Source organism: Lissotriton helveticus, chromosome 2_2 (assembly GCF_964261635.1).
Source record: "Lissotriton helveticus chromosome 2_2, aLisHel1.1, whole genome shotgun sequence".
NCBI lineage: Eukaryota > Metazoa > Chordata > Amphibia > Caudata > Salamandridae > Lissotriton > Lissotriton helveticus.
In genome coordinates this window covers 313793115-313817524 of record NC_136060.1, presented here as the reverse complement: position 1 = coordinate 313817524, position 24410 = coordinate 313793115, and positions in this window count along the sequence as shown.

The following is a 24410-nucleotide window of genomic DNA, read 5'->3' as shown; positions in this document are numbered from 1 at the left end:
TACAGACATGCTTCGTCCTTTTGAGGTCTTCACGCGTGCAGTCAGCAGGGAGGACTGTAATTTGGGAAAAGCTATCCCATTGTTGCGCATGCTGGAGCACAAACTGAAGGCGGTGTCTTCTAAGTTTCAAAAAGATGAAGAAAAGCAAGAAGCTTTTGTTTTGGCGCAGAAATTATTAGTGCGCCTACTTGGCGATGAACGTCTTCAAAAGATCCACTCAGAACAGCATTACATTTGTGCTACTATTCTGCATCCACGCTACAAAAAGGCGCTGGCAGGCAGTGCATTATTTCCTTTTGGTGATGAAGATGTTACAAAGTACAAACATTGGCTAGCCTTGTCAGCCATGAGGTTTGAAAGAGAACGGCAGAAAATTGAAGGAAAAGGCAGTACATCAGCATCAGCAGGCCATCACCAGTCAAAAGACTCCACTTCTGCACCTGTGGCTGTGGCAGAAGTGACCTCTCAGCCGTTAAAGACACCGGCAACCGGATCATCTGCACCAGACACAACAGAAATATCGGGTGATGATAGTGAAGAGGATTGGCTAGCTGAGCTTGGGTTTGGTTCTCAAAAGGTCAGAGCAAAAAGTAAGCAAAGTGAAGGAACCGTGGAGAACCTTGAGTCAATGGTGCAGGACTATCTGAATGACTCAACAGAGGTCTATGTTAATGCTGACCCATTGGCGTATTGGCATGGGAAAAAAGAATTGTGGCCAGAGATCACCAACCTGGCTATAAATTACTTGTCTTGCCCACTCGCAAGCGTGTCTTCTCAATGTGTTTTCGGTGCTGCTGGTGGCATTGTAACTTGCAAACGGACCCGCCTCTCGCCCAAAAATGTGGAGAGGTTAACAATGATCAAGATGAATGAGCACCTCATACCACCAGATTACAAAGTACCAGATTACACGACGGAAGAAGACGAGCAGGACAGCAACTTAGATGAGGGAATTTCTTCTGTGTTAGGTGACACTGACCTACTCCTGCCTGAATTCGCAGAGTATGAGGACGAACTCTTCTTCCCTGACACCGAGCCCTGAAAATGAGCCAATGAATCAAGAACTTTCTTTTTTGTACTTATTCACTTTTATTCCTGTGTGTCTGTCTTTCTTTGTTTTGCACAGTTAATATAATTAAAACTTTAATCACCTGTACTTTTGCTTTTTGGCTGTTTGGGGGGTCTTCTACTTGTTTTCGCCTGGGTTGACGGCTCTGGGGCCATTGCTGTGAAGGTCTAATACCGGATAAAACTGGTTTGGACAACATCCATGAGGAAAAAGTTTTTGCATTTTCTGACATTTTGCTCCATGTAGCGTTTTCGGGGGCCTGTTTGGGGGGCTTCCTGGTGTTTGTGGGTGGGTTTCGGGGTCTGGGAGCAACGCTGGGTATGGATACTTTTCATTGCAAGAGGTTTGAAGGGAATCCATGGAGGCAGAGGGGAGTTAGGGCCTAGCTGCAGAGCGCGCACTGAGTGATTTTGGAAATGTTCAGGAAAGTGACAAACCACATTTTTGTACTTTTGGTTTTTGGCTGTTTAGGGGTCTTCTACTTGTTTTCGCCTGGGTTGAGGGCTCTGGGGCCAATGCTGGGAAGGTCTAATACCGGATAAAACTGGTTTGGACAACACCCATGAGGAAAAAGTTTTTGCATTTTCTGACATTTCGCTCAATGTAGCGTTTTCGGGGGCCTGTTTGGGGGGCTTCCTGGTGTTTGTGGGTGGGTTTTGGGGTCTGGGAGCAACGCTGGGTATGGATACTTTGCATTGCAAGAGGTTTGAAGGGAATCCATGGAGGCAGAGGGGAGTTAGGGCTTAGATGCAGAGCACGCACTGAGTGATTTTGGAAATTTTCAGGAAAGTGACAAAGTCCACATTTTTGTACTTTTGCTTTTTGGCTGTTTGGGGGTCTTCTACTTGTTTTCGCCTCGGTTGACGGCTCTGGGGCCATTGCTGGGAAGGTCTAATACCGGATAAAACTGGTTTGGACAACATCCATGAGGAAAAAGTTTTTGCATTTTCTGACATTTCGCTCAATGTAGCGTTTTCGGGGGCCTGTTTGGGGGGCTTCCTGGTGTTTGTGGGTGGGTTTCGGGGTCTGGGAGCAACGCTGGGTATAGATACTTTGCATTGCAAGAGGTTTGAAGGGAATCCATGGAGGCAGAGGGGAGTTAGGGCCTAGCTGCAGAGCGCGCACTGAGTGATTTTGGAAATTTTCAGGAAAGTGACAAAGTCCACATTTTTGTACTTTTGCTTTTTGGCTGTTTGGGGGTCTTCTACTAGTTTTCGCCTGGGTTGACGGCTCTGGGGCCATTGCTGGGAAGGTCTAATACCGGATAAAACTGGTTTGGACAAAATCCATGCGGAAAAGCCTTTTGGCACTTTTTGTAACTTAGGGTTCGTTAGGGTTAGCCCTAGCAGCAGGATTGCATGTGTTTCGGGGTGTTCTTGATTTTTGCAACTGAGTACTGGGGTCTTAGAGCACTCGTGGGAATGTGTAATTTTGGTTGCAAGTGATTTGAAGAAAATCCATGGTGGGAAAGGGGGGATCACTTACTCTGTGAGAGACACTTAGTGTTGAAAACATTTAGCCATTTACACTTAAAGGAAGAAAATGACACAGACTTAAGTTTCAGGAAAACAAACTTACTGTTAAACCCCCACCCACCAGACTCAAAAGCAGTAAAAAACAGGTATGCTCAGATAAAGTTTCAAAAAGTATATTTGTGTAGCCCTAACAAAATAATCTCCCGCAAGACCCTCCCTAACCCCAACGATTGTCCTTCAAAAGTCCCAAAAAGAACCCAACTCCCAATTCCCACCCCCAAAAGTCTCTAAAAAAGGGGCAAGGGACACTACGGCAGGATGCTGTTCACTGTAGCGGCCAGGGCATCATACTCCTTGCGGAGGGTGGCATGGTCGGAGCGGAGGCCCTCCACCAAGTTCTTATAAGTTAAGACCTCCTGCTCCAGGTAGGACACTCTGAGGCATAAGCGGCGCTGGCGTGCCTTGCAACTCCTGTGGGGGGCAGCGGCGGTGGCGGTTGGCTTTGGTAGCCCGGCTCCGTACCGCTGGAGCACTGCGCTGGCTGGCAGCCCGTGTGGGCCCGGAGGAGGATGCAGCTGTCGCAGTAGATGTACTAGTAGACTGCGTGTCCTCCTCCTCCAGGGCCAGCAGCCGCCGATATTCTGCGACAGTGGCATCCAGCCTCCGTTGCCGGGCCATTCGAGCCTGCTCCTTCCTTGATGGGTTTTTTGATTTGGAAGGAGCAACTATATAAAGAAAGAAAGACATAGTCTGTAACCAATGCTCTTAAGATTAACACAAAATGATTGAGCAGAAAGTTGTGTCACAGTACAACTAGCAACTTGAAAGCACAGTACATAACTATTGAGGCCAGTATCTATCTAACCTCCCACTTCTTCATCCTTGCTCTAACATTAGTGGGAGTTTAAGGAACAAATTCTACGAGCACTATGGACTTCCATTACAGTCGACTATGACAGTACACCAGTCTTATTCTTCTTCTTCTCTCTTGTTTAGGAAAATTGGTACGTTATCTTCTGCAAGCCGGCATAATGCTAGCGCAGTGAACTTGCACCCGAGAAAAACAGACGCCCACCATGATGAGTGAGACAGACTTGCGTTACTGTACCGGTCCAGTACATGCAGGTGGTGAAGCTCATATTTTTCTATTACAGGTGGCACTGAGAATACTCTGTTAAAAGGGCTAATGCTTAATTAATTTAACTTTCACCCTACAGTGCAAATGAGTACTAGAAAAGGAAAATGAAGAAGCTAAATAATCTGATTATCTATCACTTCACATGGGATGTATTTGATTACATATGGGATGACTTTAGGTGCTTTGCTTTTTAATGAGTGAACAGTGATACACCCACACATTAATGACGTACTACTACTAAACTAAACTTATTAAGAGAGGTATGGAGTGTCCACCGTAAAAACCGGATATATGCTGTGCTTGCAGTTGCAATACAAACTACTGCTACTATTCATGGTAGTATTTGGACAAAATTACAACTTCTTTTCCTTGCCTTTCCTACACTGGAACGGACGTGCGGGTGCGGTGTTACATGCTCTTCAAAGTAACACTTAGTTCATCCAGTGACCGTCTACTCTCTCTAGATACACATATACTATCTAAGAGTCAGATAGTACCATGATCCAGGCATCCATCCATTCAAAGTATATGCACACATACAGTTTCTGTTTCACCCACCCAGGCTGTTCTCCTTCCACCCATCCTTGCTTCATCATTCACCCAGCCATGCACCATACCATATTCTTTCCTTCCCAGCCACCTCGGGGACCAAGCAAACACATATCATTCTTCTTTGCCAGTCATCGTTACATTTCTCGTCCTTCCACACTTACTTACACCCTTCTTTCGTTTTTCGTTCATCCCATCCATCAAGTTCCTCTCAGATCTGATTGGCATTCTTCTCGCCAAAAATTTCACAGCTAAGTCGAAGTACATTTAGAGGAGGCTACTACCTGCTTGATTTATAATACACCCGTGCAGAAAGCACACTCTGCAGTCTTCATTCTCAATAAGTAAGGAATATATAGCTTACCTCTGCCCGCCACCACCGTGTGAACCCTCACAGGCACATTGGTGTCGTCCGGCACTTGCACCGCCTCCTCCCCAGAAGTGGCCTCCTCATCATCCAGCACCACCACCTCCACGCTGGCCCCGCCACCAGATGTTCCACCTACAAAGTACATTTAAGATTGTTAGAATACACCACTCACTACTATATAATATTTGGTCTAGGAATAAAGAAATGTGAAAAAAAACAGAAAACAATGTAATAATTTGTGACTGTCTAATCTAAAGTAAAAATGTTCCTTTTTCCAGGGAAGGCTCAGTGCATAGAGCTATTGCTGACTAGAATGGGAGTCCAATGGAATTGCCAAATGTGCAATCTTAGTTAGCTACATAGACAGACTAATAAGAATAATCTAGTAATACCACAGGGAGTCATAGTCGAGGCAGGATAAGAATTTAGATACAGTCTACAAGAAGATCAAAGACGATTTAGAAAAAATCGAATGAGGAACGCTAGGAAAAAATAGGTACTCTATATTAAAATGAAAACTTACTGGGCCAGCAAAGGAGCCCTCGCCTGGCCGATCCTGGCCTTCTACAGCAGCAGCAGCAACCACCTCCTCCTCTGTCCTCTTGCCCCTGGGGGGAGCTGATGTACAACATGAAAGAAAGAAAGACCCGAAAACATGGATGATTGTTGTCAACCAAATCAAACATTTCAAAAGAACAATAACAAAATATTTTGGCAAAATAGCAAATAGACAACTATTCCACGGGATATATTGACCGATCCCATGTGGTCTACTACGTTATTAGTATTGCTTGATTTGCGGACCGTCGACTTGGAAAGTTCTTATGTAACTCACTAAACAAACTACTAAAAAGGTTCGCCTAGGACTGGCAGGCAGCAGTCCGCAGCACGCAAAGTGACAGACAAAGTCCATCGTGATTGCAGATCAGCGACAACACTAAAAAGTTTCCTACTACATTAACCAGTCATTAAAATACTCAAACTATCAATCCTCCACCACTATTTCTTCTTATCGCCATGTGTACAAAGGAAGGACTGGACTTGAGTCTGTAGGGGCTGATTTAGAAGCCCCTTGCGGCTCCTTTGCTCCATTGTTGCGTGACTTTGTGACGCAGCGGCAGGACAAAAAAGGCGCCATGGTGCGGCGTATATTAACAACGTGACGCATATGGGAGATGCATCACGTTGTAAAGCCCTGCGCCATCAGGGGGCGTTCCGGCGCAAGGGAGGGCGTTCCTGCGCAGGAACGCATCCTAAAAATGGCTGAGTGACATCTACAAGATTTTAATCGGTCACTTTGAGGACAATGATGCGTGACTCAAACCCTGCGCCTGCTTGAAGCAGACGTACGGCTTGACGCAGCATTGGGGAGATAGAGCACCCCAGAGCATTGCTGGAGCTACACCATCGTTGCGACGCAACTCCAGCAATGCGCCGCCTTTACGGCACAGAAGCGTAATGCTTCGGTGACGTTTTGGGCACATGGTGCGCCGCATTGTAAATACGGTGCACCATGGGTGGTGGTGGCGTGGCGCACAATTACTGGCGCATCCCTGCTACTTTGCAGGGATGCGCCGGTAATTAAATATCTGACCCTTAGTGTCTAGCATTACACAGTTCTTTAAACTACACTCATGCATAATTTCACAGGCCAATGAAATGAACACAAAATCGAAAACAAATAAGCATAGTAGCAGCGCTACTGAGAAGGAGAGCAGTGCACCTGAAATGCACAGAAGATTTTGAAATATAATTTACTTACAATGTAATCAGCAGCATTATTGCTCTTGGTAAAAAACAAAAATGTGCAAGATAATAACACACAGAGCAGGAGAAAACAGAGTAGTAAAGAAATAGCTACTACTACTCACCAAGCCAGGGGATCTCAAGGCCGAGCAGGTCCAGCAGATCGCGTTCCCGGTCCAGGATATCCGTCCAACGGTGGGTGACTTGGTTGTAGGTGCGCCGGACCCGAGATTGTTGGTACATGGACCGGCACACCTTCTCCCACCGCTTCCGGCGCTCTCGGAGCCCGTAACCGCTAGCGATCTTGCCGCCTGCCATGATGGTCCTGGGGAGGCGGCGCTGAACATAAAAAACTAGTGCGGCCACCTCCTCCGCGCTGAAGATCTCCCGGGGCGCGACATTCTCCCCCCTCAAATGCCCGCATGGGAGCCGGGCACGGGGTGCGGGACCCTTCCCCTTCGCGGGCTGCTTCCCGACTGCCTTTACCATGGTCTGGGCAGAAAGGAAGCTAAATACTAAAGAAGAAATAGAATAGGGAAGAAGAAAAGAAAAGAGTTTAAAAAAGTAGTTTCAAATTAACAAAAAGTAGCAGAAAATACAAAAATATAGAGCTAGAAAAATAGAGGGATAGATAATAAGTAAAATAGTTAAAAAAAACTTCAAACAAGCAAAGCATGGCAGAGATTCAGAGAGGATACAGAAAGCATGCCCAGAACCATAGCAATGAATGAGAAACAAGATGGCCGCGCCCGTTCACGACCGCGTGGGTAATTTTCCTCGCGATCACACGCGAAATTGTACTAGCAAGCCGCACACTTTGCGAGATTACACAAAGCGCCCGGAAACTGAATTACGTCACACAAACAAGATGGCCGCGCCCATGTACGACCGCTAGGGTAACTTCGCAAACCTGTGATAATGAACCAGACGTAGAAACAACATAGTCGCGGCCGTTGCGAGCCGACAAGTAAGTTCGCAATTGCGAACTGGTAGACAAACCTCGCGAACTGGCAGAAACCCTTGCGAACACAAAAAAAAATCCGCAAATTTGCGGGAGTTCGCGGATTTTGCGGATTGCGAATCCGTAAATACGCAAGTTCGCGGATTGCCAATCCGCAAAATCCGCCCATGCTTATTCCTCACCCCTTCCCTATTTCTGCACTTTTCTTGCCTCTGGCTGTATCTTTTTTGTCTGTTTCTGCAACTCTCTTGCCTCTTTCTGTAGTTCTCTTGCCTCCTTCTGCCTCTCTGTTGCTTATTTCTGCATCCCTCTTGCCTCTTTCTGCACCCCGCTTGCCTCTTTTCTGCATCCCTGTTGCTCCATTCTTTACTTCTCTTGCTTCTTTCTGCACCTCTCTTGCTTCTTTCTGCACCCCACTTGCCTCTTTCTGCAGCCTTATTCCTTCGTTGTGCACGTCTCTTGCCTCTTTCTGCACCTCTATTGCCTCTTTCTGAACCCCTCTTGCTTCATTCTGCACCTCTCTTGCTTATTTATACAACCCTCTTGCCTCTTTCTGTACCTTTCTTCCCTTTTCCTGCACTTCTCTCGCATCTTTCTGCACCTCTCTTGCCTCTTTCTGCACCCTTCTTCCCTCTTTCTGTACTTTTTATTCCTCTGTCTGTACCCCTGTTCAACCTTCCTGTACCTCTTTTGCCTTTTTCTACAACTCTTGTGCCTCCTTCTGCAGTTCTCTTGCCTCCTTTTGTACCTCTGTTGCCTCTTCCTGCACCCTTCCTATCTCTTCTGCACCCCTCTTGCCTCTTTCTGCACACCTGTTGCTTCCTTCTGCACTTCTTTGTGCACGTCTCTTGCCTCTTTGTTGACCCCTGTCGCCTCTATCTGCAACTCTCTTGCTTTTTTCTGTACCTCTTTTGCTTCTTTCTGTACTTTTCCTGCCTCTTTCTGCACCCCTGTAGCCTCTTTCTGCATCCCATTTTGCCTCTTTCTGCACATCTGTTGGTTCTTTTACACTGCTCTTGCTTCTTTCTGCACCTCTGTTGCACGTTTCTGTACCCCTCTTGAGTCTTTCTGTACCTTCTTCCCTCTTTATGTACCTCACATGCCTTTGTCTGTAGCCCTGTTCCCTCCTTCTGTTGCTCTTTTGCCTTTTTCTGCAATTCTCTTGCCTCTTTCTGCAGTTCTATTGCCTCCTTCTGAACCTCTGTTGCTTCTTTCTGAATTTCTCTTGACTCTTTATGCACCTATCTTGCCTCTTTCTACCCCCCTGTTGCTTCATTCTGCACTTCTCTTGCTTCCTTCTGTACCTCTCTTTCACCTTTCTGCACACCTTTTGCCTCTTTCTGCACCCCTATTCCCTCTTTCTGCACCTCTTATGTCTCTCGTGCACCTCTCCTGCCTCTCTCTGCACTTATGTTGCTTCTTTTTGCCCCTCTGTTTCTTCTTTCTGCCCTTCTTTTGCTTCTTTCTGCCCTTCTCTTGCCTCTTGCCTCTTTCTGCATTTCTGCTCTTTCTTTCTGTACTTCTCTTGCCTCTTTCTGCACCTCTGCTGCTTCTATCGGCACTTCTCTTGCTGCTTTCTATGCCTCTCTTGCTTATATCTACACCCCTCTGGCCCTTGTCTGTACCCCTCTACCCTCTTTCTGTACCTCTCTTGCCTCTTTCAGTACCCCTGTTCCCATTTTCTGTACCTCCTTTGCCTCTTTCTGCAGTTGTCTTGCCTCCTTATGAACCTCTGTTGTTTCTTTCTGCACTTCTTTTGCTTTTTGCTGTACCACTCTTGTCTGTTTCTGCACCTCACTTGCATCTTTTTGTACCTCTATTGCCTGTTTCTGCACCTTTATTGCCTTTTTCTGCAGCTCCCATGCCTCTTTCTGTCCTTTTTTGACTTCTTTCTGCACCCCATTGCCTCTTTCTGCATACTTATTCACTCTTTTTGAACCCATCTTGCCTCATTCTGCACTCCTCTTGCCTCTTTCTGCTCCTCTTTTGCTTCTTTCTGTACTTCTCTTCCCTCTTTCTGCATCCCTCTAGCCTTTTTCTGCACCGCTGTTGGTTCTTTCTGCACTGCTCTGGCTTCTTCCTGCACCTCTGTTCTAAATTGCTGCACCCCTGTTGCCTTTTTCTTTACCCTCATCCCTTTTTCTGCACACCTCTTGTCTCTTTCTGTACCTCACTTGCCTCTTTTTGCACCTCTGTTGGTTCTTTTGCACTGCTCTTGTTCTTTCTGCCCCTCTCTTGCAAATTTTTTGCATCCCTCTTGCCCCTTTATGCACACCTTTTACCTGTTTCTGCCCCTCTCTTGCCCCTGTCTGCACCTCTGTTCCTTCTTTCTGTACAGCTTTTGCCTATTTCTGCAACTCTCTTGCCTCTTTCTGCAGTTCTCTTGGCTCCGTCTTTACTTCTGTCACTTTTTCTAAACTTCTCTCCCCTCTTTCTGCACCCCTGTTGCTTCATTTTGTACTTTCCATGCTTCTTTCTGCACCCCTCGTGTTTCCTTCTGCACCTCTGTTGCCTCTTTCAGCACCTATGTTGGTTCTTTCTGCACTGCTTTTGCTTCTTTGCTTCTTTCTGCACCTCACTTGCCTCTTTCTGTACTTCTCTTGCTTCTTTCTACACCTCTGTTACCTTTGTTAGCAATTCGCTTGCCTCTTTCTGTACTTCTCTTCCTTCTTTTTGCACCCCTCCTGCCTCTTTCTATAACTCTCTTGCCTCCTTGTGCACATCTCCTACCTTTATGCACCCCTCTTGCCTCTTTTTGCACCTCTGTTGGTTCTGTCTGCACTGCTCCTGCTTCTTTCTGCACCTCACTTGCCTCTTTCTGTACTTCTCCTGCTTCTTTCTACACTTCTGTTGCTTCTTTCAACATTTCTCTTGCCTCTTTCTGCACATCTCTTCCTTATTTCTGCACCCCTACTGCCTCTTTCTGTACCTCAATTGCCTCTTTCTGCACCCCTATTCCCTCTTTCTGCACCTTTCCTGCCTGTTTATGCACCTCTCTTGCCCCTTTCTACACCTCTGACTTAGAGAGATAGTTTTAACCTCCCTGCCCTAATATGTACTATTGCCTTACAGGGGAGTTCATGCCAATCACAGGGGTACCCCAACCCATAGGGTACCCTAGTGTATGTAGGTGTTTTCACTGTATTTTAAGTGTCTTTCAGCATAGCACTGGCTCCGGGCCTGGTTAGTCAGAGTCAGTACCAGTTAGTAAAAAGTTGGGGGCACAGGATGACTTTGCAACAAGGCCTTTTTCTGCACCTCTGTTGGTTTTTCCTGCATATATCTTGCTTCTTTCTGCACTTTCATTTGAGATGTCATCATTGATGTCACTGACCATGTCATGAATGAGGTAATATATGACATCATCAGCAGTGCAATGCGGGGGCACGAGTTATAGTTAGTTCAACTAACTATAAGGGTTGAATTTCTCTGGTTTTGTATGAATGAAATTTCCAACTAACTATAACGTCCCTGAAACCTGTGGTTTTTTTCAGTGAATTTATATATATATTCACTGAAAAAAACACAGGTTTCAGGGACGTTGAATGGGTGAATGAGTGGGTGTATGAGTGTCTGAATGGATGATTTAGTAGGTGCATGACTGACTATAAGTGAGTGATTAAACTTGTCTTACTGAATTCATGGGTTGGTGACTAAACGGTGTGAATGTCTGTATCAGTCTAATAGTTGGTGTGTACGTGGCTGCATGAATTGGTGAGTAGCTACATGAGTGTCTACATTGGTTATTGATTGGTTTTCTGAGTATCTGTATGGGTGCCTGAGTGTCTGTGTGGGTGGGTGGGGAGTATGTGATTCTGTGCATAGATGTGTGAGTGGGTGATTCACTGGGTGTATAGGTTCAAGACTCCATGTGTGAAGGGCTGTATGGGTGGGTGAGTGTGTGTACCCGTATGTTGGTGAATGAATAGATGTCTCAGTGGTACATGTGTAAGTAACTTCATATTTGAAAGGCAGTATATGTGAGTGTTGGAGTATATAAATGACTGTATGTGAGAGTGAGTGATTGTGAGAGTGACTGTATGGATGAGTGTTTGCTTGTATCAGTGATTGTATAAGAGAGTAAGTTTGTTTTAGCATCTGTATGAATAAGTGAGGTGGTATGTGTATAACTGTATAGGTGAGTAAATGGGAGTGTGATTGATTATTTCCATGACTGACTAGGTGTGTGAGTAATTCTATGGATGTGTGGCGGTGTTTGAGTGTCAGTATAGGTGTATGAGTGCAAATGATAGTGCCGTATTGATAAGTAACTGCAAGTATGAATGACTGTATGGGTGAATGAGTGGACATGTGTGTAGACCTAGGAATAAGTGAGTGGGTATATAGTAACTGGTATTGGTGTGTCTATGGTTTTGAAAATGGTAGCCTGTATATTAGAGTAGGTGTATGTTGGAAAGTGGGTTATTGGTAGAGGTAAATGTAGGTCTGCCACTGGCAATAAGGCCACTAACACATGATGGGACTCAGCATAAGTCTTAGAATATGATTCCTATGCTCAACCCTTGGTAACGTGGCTGCGAGCAGACAGGCTTAACTTCAAAGACAGGTATGTAAAGCATTTAAAAACACCATTTCAGTAAATAAAGACACAACATTAAATAAAAATCCCACACCAATTTAGAAACATAGGTAATATTTGTATCTTTTAAATGACACAAAAATGAAAAAAAATCCACTGTAGGGAACCAGAGATATGAATGTTTAAAGATTAGTCACTTTCTAGTGCTTAAAAACCAACAGTGCCCCTTTTAGTCATTTCATTTTCTCTGTCAGGGACACACCTTTATAAATTGTTCTGAAGAATTTTCTCACCACTGCGGTGGGCCGCCTTCTTCAGCAAGCGGGGTCCAGTTAGAACACCTTCCTGGAGTTCTGCTTGCGGGTCCCAAAGTAACCAACACACAATACAAGGATCTGGAATCTCCAAGAGGGTCCTTGAAAGTGTGAAACTTCAATGCCGCAATCCACTTGAACAAAACCCTTACCAATCCACTGGTACTCCAGGCTTTTAATTCTTTGTGGGGCTGTCCAGGTGAGCTCTGTTAACCTATAGCTTGCAGGGAGTTCACCTCTTGAGTGCTTTGGCAGCAAGGTAATCCACAGGGCTGCAGTTTCACTTGGTGCAGTCTTGAGAGGTCAGGCCTTAAAGTTCCTTGCACAGAAACATCTTTTCAGCAGGGTACTTCTTGCTTCAGTAAGTTTCAAGCAGCAGATCTGGAGGGCTCTGCCCCTCTCAGATACTTATTCAAAATTCTCTGGGTCAAGCACCAGGTCACTGCTGACCAATAAGAGCAGGGCAACTCCTCATAGTTATGACCACATCCTGTAGAGTGTGGCATTAGTTTGTCCCAGAGTGCATCATTCTTCCAAATTCATAATGGCTGATTTTCCAGCAAGGAGGTAAGAGCTGGCTAAACACACCCCCTGGGATGGCTTATTTCCATGGACTCTCCCCCTACCATCTGCACATACCTTCCTTAAGCCTAGCTCTGACTCTGGGTCAAGATTGTCAAAGTGAAACTGGAACCCAGGCCTCCCCTCTGCGTTTGAAGAGGATGGTTTACGACTCCACCCCCTGGCCTGGCATTCCTATCGACCAACACACTGCCCTCCCAGCAGAGTGATTAATCCGAGGGTTTACCTTATCAACTCTTCAAAGCAGCCTGGCTAATCCACTTGACTCTGACCAATCAGGGCAGACCTCTGAAAGGCTGAATTTGGACTTACAAACAAGAAAGTCTTATAACTTCTTGTATGTATACTTTAGGAGAAATTAAACAATATAATATTTTTGGGTTTACTACTACCATTCTGGGAAGTCTTTGCATAATCCGGCTAGTCCTCTCCTATCAAAATGTATTAATCAATAACTTCCTACCATGTTAACCTATGGGCCATGGGGTTTGCAATGGGGAAAATTACTTGGGCCAGTTTTCTAGCACCAGGGCTTATAAAACATATTTTATAGTATTTCCCTAATTTCTGCAGGACCCCCACCACCTGTGCAACTAAGGGAGACTTCAAGGGTTCTGAATCTGCAGAAATATTGCAGATCATCCTTACCCAATTCTTCTATCATCAAAGTCGAATTTGAGCAGCTCTTTAATACAATGTGGGGAGTGAAATGTAAAATTGTACTTTACCCAGGCATATAAAAACTCATTTTATAAGGGTGCTCCTTATAGATAACTTCCCCCCACCCCTGGGATACCGGGGTGACCCTGGGAGTCCTTAATATGCAATAACATTGTAGGTTTTTAATTTTTAAGGGCCCCTACCCCCAAAGTCGAGTTTGGGCAAAATTTAAGGTTTAAAAGCTGTCCTGGCCACCAGTGCTGCTTTTAAACTGACCTCAGGGTTCAGCACTGCACACATGCTAGTGCAGCAAATCTGCTGGCCTCTAAACTGCCATGCCCAGGATACTGGAGACTTCTAGGTAGTGTCAATCCCCTGCCCTATTAGATACTAGGGGCTTTTGGGGTAGGTCATGCCAATTACAAGGGTACCCCACCATACCATAGTGTACCCTAGTGTATGTTGGGTGTTGTAACTGTATTCTAATGTGTTCCTTTTAGCTAGGCACTGGCCCTGGGCCTGGTTAAACAGAGCTCAGGGTCAGTCACAGTCAGTTACCACCAGTTCCAGTCAGCAAAATGTTGGGGGGGGGTTGCCCAGGGCACAGGATGACTTTGCAACAGTGTTTCAAAGGTTATATTAAGGCATGAGGAGGCGCATCAGATGATCACGTGGATAATGTGATCAGTGATGTCCTCAGTGATGCCATTTGAGATGTTAACAGTGATGTTCCTGACCATGTATTGAATGATGTAATATGTGACGTCATCAGCCGTGCATTGCTGGGGCACGATTTATAGTTAGCTCAACTTACTACAACGGCAGAATTTTGATGGTATGTACGAGTGAAATGCCCAACTAATTATAAAGTCCCTGAAACCTATGTTTTTTTCAGTGAAAATCTATCTATCTATCTATCTATCTATCTATCTATCTATCTATCTATCTATCTATCTATCTATCTATCTATCTATCTATCTATCTATCTATCCATCCATCCATCCATCCATCCATCCATCCATCCATCCATCCATCCATCCATCCATCCATCCATCCATCCATCCATCCATCCATCCATCCATCCACCCACCCACCCACCCACCCACCCACCCACCCACCCACCTACCTATCTATCTATCTATCTATCTATCTATCTATCTATCTATCTATCTATCTATCTATCTGCACATATTGTTATTTTAAAACTGCTGCTTTTTTTTAAATCAAGAGCACCCACCTAGCTTCTGGCTCACTCGACCTTGCCTGCAAGCACCCCCTACCCAGCGGATTAGCGCTGACAGGGAGATCTCTTGGGCCATCTTTCAGCCGCCATCACCCACGCTGAAAAGAGGGACAAGCCCACCTGAGGCCACGCCCCCTCCCGACGAGTTAAAAGCGCGCTGATCTGCGAGCGCGACAGATAACTCGAATCCTCCTGAGGCTCAGCCGGGAGTAGTTAGACTGCTAATTTGCACATATTGTTATTTTAAAAACTGCTGCTATTTTTAAATCAAGAGCACCTACTTAGCTTCTTGCTCACTCGACCTTGCCTGCAAGCACCCCTACCCAGCGGATTAGCGGTGACAGGGAGATCTCTTGGGCCATCTTTCAGCCGCCATCACCCACGCTGAAAGGAGGGACACGCCCACCTGAGGCCACGCCCCCTCCCGACGAGTTAAAAGCGCGCTGATCTGCGAGCGCGACAGATAACTCGAATCCTCCTGAGGCTCAGCCGGGAGTAGTTAGACTGCTAATTTGCACATATTGTTATTTTAAAAACTGCTGCTATTTTTTAAATCAAGAGCACTCACCTAGCTTCTTGCTCACTCGACCTTGCCTGCTAGCACCCCCTACTCAGCGGATTAGCGCTGACAGGGAGATCTCTTGGGCCATCTTTCAGCCGCCATCACCCACGCTGAAAGGAGGGACACGCCCACCTGAGGCCACGCCCCCTCCCGACGAGTTAAAAGCGGGCTGATCTGCGAGCGCAACAGATAACTCGAATCCTCCTGAGGCTCAGCCGGGAGTAGTTAGACCGCTAATTTGCACATATTGTTATTTTAAAAACTGCTGCTATTTTTTAAATCAAGAGCACCCACCTAGCTTCTTGCTCACTCGACCTTGCCTGCAAGCACCCCCTACCCAGCGGATTAGCACTGACAGGGAGATCTCTTGGGCCATCTTTCAGCCGCCATCACCCACGCTGAAAGGAGGGACACGCCCACCTGAGGCCACGCCCCCTCCCGACGAGTTAAAAGCGCGCTGATCTGCGAGCGCGACAGATAACTCGAATCCTCCTGAGGCTCAGACGGGAGTAGTTAGACTGCTAATTTGCACATATTGTTATTTTAAAACTACTGCTATTTTTTAAATCAAGAGCACCCACCTAGCTTCTTGCTCACTCGACCTTGCCTGCAAGCACCCCTTACCCAGCAGATTAGCGCTGTGTTGTATTCTCATCACTTCTATATTGTTGTATTGCTTTAAGACCCACATTCTATGTTTCTGATGTCACAGGTCTCTGTATTCTGTCTTGTCAGTTAGCTCCCTGCTTTCTGATGGGAACACCAGTTATTCTCTGTAGTACATAATAAATATCTTATATTCATCTATAAGGATCATCATCTTTATTTACAACACATGGCGACGATAAGCAGAAGGAGCTAATCAACTACAGAGGGAGAAGAAGACTCCACTGGTGAGAAAAGAACCACGCAAGCTCTCTTGGTTAATATTTCCAACTAGTAAGAAAAGTTGAGAACCAGTTACTGCTACCAAGAAGAGGAAATGCAAAGCTGAAGAAGGAGGAAAGAAAAAGGGGAAGAAATCATACTCAAAAAGTGTAAGATACGAGAACTATTGTCAATTGAAGAGGACCATTGCCAACAGAAGATCATATTTCCAACCGAAGGAACTGTGAGTGAAGCACTACTTGTTATCATACAGGTTTACCTAGACAAATAGACTCATTCTTGCCGAAACAGAAAATTGTCGCTGTGAAGAAGAGAAACTGAAGTTTCAAGTGAAATACCAAGTATGACCTCAAACAACCGGTAAGCCCAGACTGTTTCACTTGGTGCAGTCTTGAGAGGTCAGGCCTTAAAGTTCCTTGCACAGAAACATCTTTTCAGCAGGGTACTTCTTGCTTCAGTAAGTTTCAAGCAGCAGATCTGGAGGGCTCTGCCCCTCTCAGATACTTATTCAAAATTCTCTGGGTCAAGCACCAGGTCACTGCTGACCAATAAGAGCAGGGCAACTCCTCATAGTTATGACCACATCCTGTAGAGTGTGGCATTAGTTTGTCCCAGAGTGCATCATTCTTCCAAATTCATAATGGCTGATTTTCCAGCAAGGAGGTAAGAGCTGGCTAAACACACCCCCTGGGATGGCTTATTTCCATGGACTCTCCCCCTACCATCTGCACATACCTTCCTTAAGCCTAGCTCTGACTCTGGGTCAAGATTGTCAAAGTGAAACTGGAACCCAGGCCTCCCCTCTGCGTTTGAAGAGGATGGTTTACGACTCCACCCCCTGGCCTGGCATTCCTATCGACCAACACACTGCCCTCCCAGCAGAGTGATTAATCCGAGGGTTTACCTTATCAACTCTTCAAAGCAGCCTGGCTAATCCACTTGACTCTGACCAATCAGGGCAGACCTCTGGAAGGCTGAATTTGGACTTACAAACAAGAAAGTCTTATAACTTCTTGTATGTATACTTTAGGAGAAATTAAACAATATAATATTTTTGGGTTTACTACTACCATTCTGGGAAGTCTTTGAATAATCCGGCTAGTCCTCTCCTATCAAAATGTATTAATCAATAACTTCCTACCATGTTAACCTATGGGCCATGGGGTTTGCAATGGGGAAAATTACTTGGGCCAGTTTTCTAGCACCAGGGCTTATAAAACATATTTTATAGTATTTCCCTAATTTCTGCAGGACCCCCACCACCTGTGCAACTAAGGGAGACTTCAAGGGTTCTGAATCTGCAGAAATATTGCAGATCATCCTTACCCAGTTCTTCTATCATCAAAGTCGAATTTGAGCAGCTCTTTAATACAATGTGGGGAGTGAAATGTAAAATTGTACTTTACCCAGGCATATAAAAACTCATTTTATAAGGGTGCTCCTTATAGATAACTTCCCCCCACCCCTGGGACACCTAGGGGTGACCCTGTGAGTCCTTAATATGCAATAACATTGTAGGTTTTTAATTTTTAAGGGCCCCTACCCCCAAAGTCGAGTTTGGGCAAAATTTAAGGTTTAAAAGCTGTCCTGGCCACCAGTGCTGCTTTTAAACTGACCTCAGGGTTCAGCACTGCACACATGCTAGTGCAGCAAATCTGCTGGCCTCTAAACTGCCATGCCCAGGATACTGGAGACTTCTAGGTAGTGTCAATCCCCTGCCCTATTAGATACTAGGGGCTTTTGGGGTAGGTCATGCCAATTACAAGGGTATCCCACCATACCATAGTGTACCCTAGTGTATGTTGGGTGTTGTAACTGTATTCTAATGTGTTCCTTTTAGCTAGACACTGGCCCTGGGCCTGGTTAAACAGAGCTCAGGGTCAGTCACAGTCAGTTACCACCAGTTCCAGTCAGCAAAATGTTGGGGGGGGGTGCCCAGGGCACAGGATGACTTTGCAACAGTGTTTCAAAGGTTATATTAAGGCATGAGGAGGCGCATCAGATGATCACGTGGATAATGTGATCAGTAATGTCCTCAGTGATGCCATTTGAGATGTTATCAGTGATGTTCCTGACCATGTATTGAATGATGTAATATGTGACGTCATCAGCCGTGCATTGCTGGGGCACGATTTATAGTTAGCTCAACTTACTACAACGGCAGAATTTTGATGGTTTGTACGAGTGAAATGCCCAACTAATTATAAAGTCCCTGAAACCTATGTTTTTTTCAGTGAAAATTTATCTATCTATCTATCTATCTATCTATCTATCTATCTATCTATCTATCTATCTATCTATCTATCTATCTATCTATCTATCTATCTATCTATCTATCTATCTATCTATCTATCTATCTATCTATCTATCTATCTATCTATCTATCTACCTATCTATCTATCTATCTATCTGCACATATTGTTATTTTAAAACTGCTGCTTTTTTTTAAATCAAGAGCACCCACCTAGCTTCTTGCTCCCTCGACCTTGCCTGCAAGCACCCCCTACCCAGCGGATTAGCGCTGACAGGGAGATCTCTTGGGCCATCTTTCAGCCGCCATCACCCACGCTGAAAAGAGGGACAAGCCCACCTGAGGCCACGCCCCCTCCCGACGAGTTAAAAGCGCGCTGATCTGCGAGCGCGACAGATAACTCGAATCCTCCTGAGGCTCAGCCGGGAGTAGTTAGACTGCTAATTTGCACATATTGTTATTTTAAAAACTGCTGCTATTTTTAAATCAAGAGCACCTACTTAGCTTCTTGCTCACTCGACCTTGCCTGCAAGCACCCCTACCAAGCGGATTAGCGCTGACAGGGAGATCTCTTGGGCCATCTTTCAGCCGCCATCACCCACGCTGAAAGGAGGGACACGCCCACCTGAGGCCACGCCCCCTCCCGACGAGTTAAAAGCGCGCTGATCTGCGAGCGCGACAGATAACTCGAATCCTCCTGAGGCTCAGCCGGGAGTAGTTAGACTGCTAATTTGCACATATTGTTATTTTAAAAACTGCTGCTATTTTTTAAATCAAGAGCACTCACCTAGCTTCTTGCTCACTCGACCTTGCCTGCAAGCACCCCCTACTCAGCGGATTAGCGCTGACAGGGAGATCTCTTGGGCCATCTTTCAGCCGCCATCACCCACGCTGAAAGGAGGGACACGCCCACCTGAGGCCACGCCCCCTCCCGACGAGTTAAAAGCGGGCTGATCTGCGAGCGCGACAGATAACTCGAATCCTCCTGAGGCTCAGCCGGGAGTAGTTAGACCGCTAATTTGCACATATTGTTATTTTAAAAACTGCTGCTATTTTTTAAATCAAGAGCACCCACCTAGCTTCTTGCTCACTCGACCTTGCCTGCAAGCACCCCCTACCCAGCGGATTAGCACTGACAGGGAGATCTCTTGGGCCATCTTTCAGCCGCCATCACCCACGCTGAAAGGAGGGACACGCCCACCTGAGGCCACGCCCCCTCCCGACGAGTTAAAAGCGCGCTGATCTGCGAGCGCGACAGATAACTCTAATCCTCCTGAGGCTCAGACGGGAGTAGTTAGACTGCTAATTTGCACATATTGTTATTTTAAAACTACTGCTATTTTTTAAATCAAGAGCACCCACCTAGCTTCTTGCTCACTCGACCTTGCCTGCAAGCACCCCCTACCCAGCAGATTAGCGCTGTGTTGTATTCTCATCACTTCTATATTGTTGTATTGCTTTAAGACCCACATTCTATGTTTCTGATGTCACAGGTCTCTGTATTCTGTCTTGTCAGTTAGCTCCCTGCTTTCTGATGGGAACACCAGTTATTCTCTGTAGTACATAATAAATATCTTATATTCATCTATAAGGATCATCATCTTTATTTACAACACATGGCGACGATAAGCAGAAGGAGCTAATCAACTACAGAGGGAGAAGAAGACTCCACTGGTGAGAAAAGAACCACGCAAGCTCTCTTGGTTAATATTTCCAACTAGTAAGAAAAGTTGAGAACCAGTTACTGCTACCAAGAAGAGGAAATGCAAAGCTGAAGAAGGAGGAAAGAAAAAGGGGAAGAAATCATACTCAAAAAGTGTAAGATACGAGAACTATTGTCAATTGAAGAGGACCATTGCCAACAGAAGATCATATTTCCAACCGAAGGAACTGTGAGTGAAGCACTACTTGTTATCATACAGGTTTACCTAGACAAATAGACTCATTCTTGCCGAAACAGAAAATTGTCGCTGTGAAGAAGAGAAACTGAAGTTTCAAGTGAAATACCAAGTATGACCTCAAACAACCGGTTAGCCCAGACTCTAACGTTATTTTTTCGCTGTGCTGGGGTTGAGATTGCGACGAAATTGTGACAACGCGCACAATGGCTTAGATGTTGGTGCAAACAGAGTAAACCACGCAGTTGGATATAGCGTCTTCTGAGGTTCATACAACCGAGTACAATCACAGAGCCATTTCAACCAAGCACGGCATTATTTGAAAAATCACATGATCACTACTGCATGTGAGTACTCACGGTTAGAACTTGCCTTCCCCGCGACTTCCTCGGAACGGTGTTGTTCTTCTCGCTCGCAGCTGAACGAGCAAGAACCAACGTCACCACCGTAAGCGACGGAGCGACGTTACGTAGTGCCCATTTTGTGTATCACACGTCACCAAGCAACCAAATTATATGTCGGAGCAGCAGAAACGACAAATCGTTTCTAAATAAAAGCAAAACAGTATTATCTCCACAAGTAAGCGACCTGCATAGAGCGGCTGGAACAACAATTTGTACAAAATTAAAGACAAAATAGAGTTCTCTTCACAAGTAAGCTATCTACATTTGTTTAAATTTTTACAAGAGTGTAATATTCACAAAAAAAAACTGTTACAAGTGAGCGACCTGCATTGGTTGTTTATCATACCTCATTGGAACAGTGTGTAATATAGAGTAACTACGAGAGTGTGATATTCACGAAAGAACCAGTGCCATGGAGAACCTTAACGTCATAACACCACCAATGTTCCTACAGTCAGCTGGAGATCCTCCCATTGAATGGGATGAATGGATCGATATTTTCGAAAATTACATAGAGGCACTTGATGGGAAAGATTTCAGTGCTATTAGGAAGAAAGCTCTTTTGTTAAGCGCTCTAGGAAAAGAGGGACAACACACTTTTAAATACTTACCAGTAGGTCTAAACCAAGATGGTAGAACATTGTCCAATGTATATACTGAAGCTAAAGCGAGGATGAAGAAGCAGTATTCAAAAGAAGTAAATATTGTCATGGCGAGACACAAGTTTTACACCCAACCACAGAGAGCGGAGGAATCTGTAGATCAGTTTTTAACCAGATTACGTGAATTGTCCATTAAATGTAATTTCGGAGAAATAAGGGACGAAATGATAAGAGATCAGCTGATAGTACAGTGTAGGAACAAGAAAATGCAAGAAAAATTATGGGCAGCAAAGAATCCCACTCTACAGACAGCCATTGACATAGCCAAAGTGGTTGAAGAATCTAATGCATGTATGAAAGAGATGGAAAAGAAGGACGGGGTGAAAGAGAGTGGACATGGGAATGGTGTTTCTTATGTAGAACAGGAAGAAGTTGCGGCTGTGAATAGGAAAAACGTAGATACAGGAGAAAAGAGCACCAAGAGATATAGTAGTGGATTTCCAAGTACTGAGAGGAATAGATTCCAAACAAAGATCTGTAGTAGGTGTGGTAGCACATTTCATACCTCGGAATACAAGAGGTGCTTTGCCCTAGACAAAATATGTAGGAAATGTGGGAGAAAAGGCCATTTTTTTAAAATGTGCAAAGGGATGATTGGCGAAAAAGTAGCGGTGGTAGAAAAGAGAGAAATGTTGAGAGATGACACAGGGGTTGAAGGCACCAATAAATTATTATGCTTAGGTGAACAGAACATAAGTAAAGGAGAACCGGGCAGGAGGCAAAGACCCAAGGCCCTATTCCTTATAGATAAAAAAGAAGTCCAGTTAATGGTTGACCCAGGGTCGTTCTGGACTATCATTCCAAAAGATATGTACTTGAAAAATTGGAGGAATGTACAGTTGTTGACTAGTGATATTAGTCCTTGTGGATATCAAGGAGAAAGTATAGTGTTATTAGGATACATGAAGTGTGAAATTTCTTTCGAAGATCGATTCACGACAGGGAAGGTTTACATAGCAGAGTCAGGTCCAGCAATTTTAGGTTGGAAACAACAGTACGATCTCAGTATAGTTATCAACCCCAGGGCAGTACCACAAGTGATGGTGGTAGATAGCATAACAACTGAGTCAATAGTCAATGGAATGTCAAGTTTGTTTGATGAACACATCGGGGAATTGAAGGGTTATGTGCACAAAATTGTACTACGTGATGGTGCCATGCCGGTACAACACAGGGTCAGGAAAGTTCCATTCATTGCGCGTGAAGAGGTCAAGAAAATGCTTAAGGAGATGTTAGACCAAGGAGTGATAGAACAAATTGAAACATCACCCTGGATTTCTCCAGTCGTTATCACAACCAAACCTGACGGAAATTTCAGATTCTGTGTGGACCTTCGCACATTGAACCAGAACATTGTTGTAGACAATTTTCCATTGCCAAATATCAACGAGTTGGTCCTGTCACTAAAGGGTGGAAAGTATTTTTCCAAGTTAGATCTCCGCAGTGCATACCACCAAATTAAATTGCATCAGGACTCTAAGGACTGCTTTCATAACCACTGAAGGGATTTATCAATTCATTCGCATGCCCTTTGGACTTGCATAACCACTGAAGGGATTTATCAATTCATTCGCATGCCCTTTGGACTTGCATCTGCGGCAGGAGTCTTTCAACGGATGATGGGTGCTGTGTTAAAGGGAGTGAACAAAGTTGTCTACTTCCAAGATGATGTGTTAATCTTCGGAGAGACTATAGAGGAACATAATCTCATATTAAAGACTGTTTTAGAGAGAATGGAACAGGCGGGGTTGACATTGAAAAAGGAGAAGTGCAAGTTTGCAGTGGAAGAAGTAGAATACCTTGGCTATACATTGTCAGTCAAAGGAGTTAGACCAAAAAGGGATTTATTAGAATCCATCAGAAATGCACCAGTTCCATGTGACAAAGATCAGTTGAGGTCTTTTCTTAGCCTCATCGAATATTATGCGAAATTTGTAAAAGATTTTGCAAGGAAAACTGAAAAAATTAAGTTTCTTTTGAGAAAAGGGTGCAAGTTTGTGTGGGATCTGGAACAAGATAATTGTTTTCAAGAAATCAAGAGAGAAATATGTGAGGCTGGTATCTTGACACCGTTTGACACCAATCGTAAGTCTGTTTTAACAGTGGATGCAAGTGCTGTGGGTGTCGGTGCAGTACTAGCTCAAATGCATGATTCTGGCTTGAAAACTGTAGCTTTTGCGTCAAGAACTCTAACAACCACAGAAAGAAATTATTCTATTATAGAACGAGAGGCCCTTGCTGCGGCATGGGGTTGCGAGTATTATAGAATGTATTTGTGGGGGTTTAAATTTACACTGTTAACGGACCACAAACCTTTAGTTAAGATCTTATCACCTGGTGGGGCTGGGAAGGGATCGGCGAGGTTGGCCAGACTAGCTGCAAGAATCCAAGAATATTTGTACACTGTAGAATATATTCCTGGTTGGAAGAACTGCCAAGCTGATAGTCTTTCCAGACTTCCACTACCCTGGGAGACGGTAGATAAACCAGGAGTGGATTCACTCAATTCAGAAGGGTCCGTGGCAGCTGTGGATGAGATAGTAGAGATGTGTGCTGGAGCGATTAGTAAGAGTTGGTGGAATGCCTCCATGGAGAAGGATGAAGTGTTGAAAGGGGTGAAAGACCTTATTGTCAAGGGTTCAAGGAGGGAGAGTTGTATATCTCCTGCTCTTCGCCCATATTTAAAAGTGTTGGAAGATTTATCTATTTTGGACGATGAGGGTTTGATCATCCTGAAAGAAGATAAGTTCATTCCGCCACAGGAGGTGAGATCTACCTTATTCAAGTTAGCTCATGAGGGTCACCTAGGGCAGTCTATCACTAAAAGAAGAGTGAGGGAGCACTTTTGGTGGCCAGGCATGGACCGTGAAATTTCTGATTGGGTGGAAAGATGTTCAGATTGCATAGAAAGTGAGAAGAGGCTTAAGGTGGGTAGTCAGAATACTTGTGGTACAATTGAAAACCCAGGGTGTCCATGGCACACCATATGCCTTGATTTTATTGGGCCCTTTTATCAGTTAAGTCAGGATATGAGGTTTGGTTTAGTGGTTGTAGATGTTTCATCAAAGTGGTTGGTGGTCAAATTCATTAAGGAAATC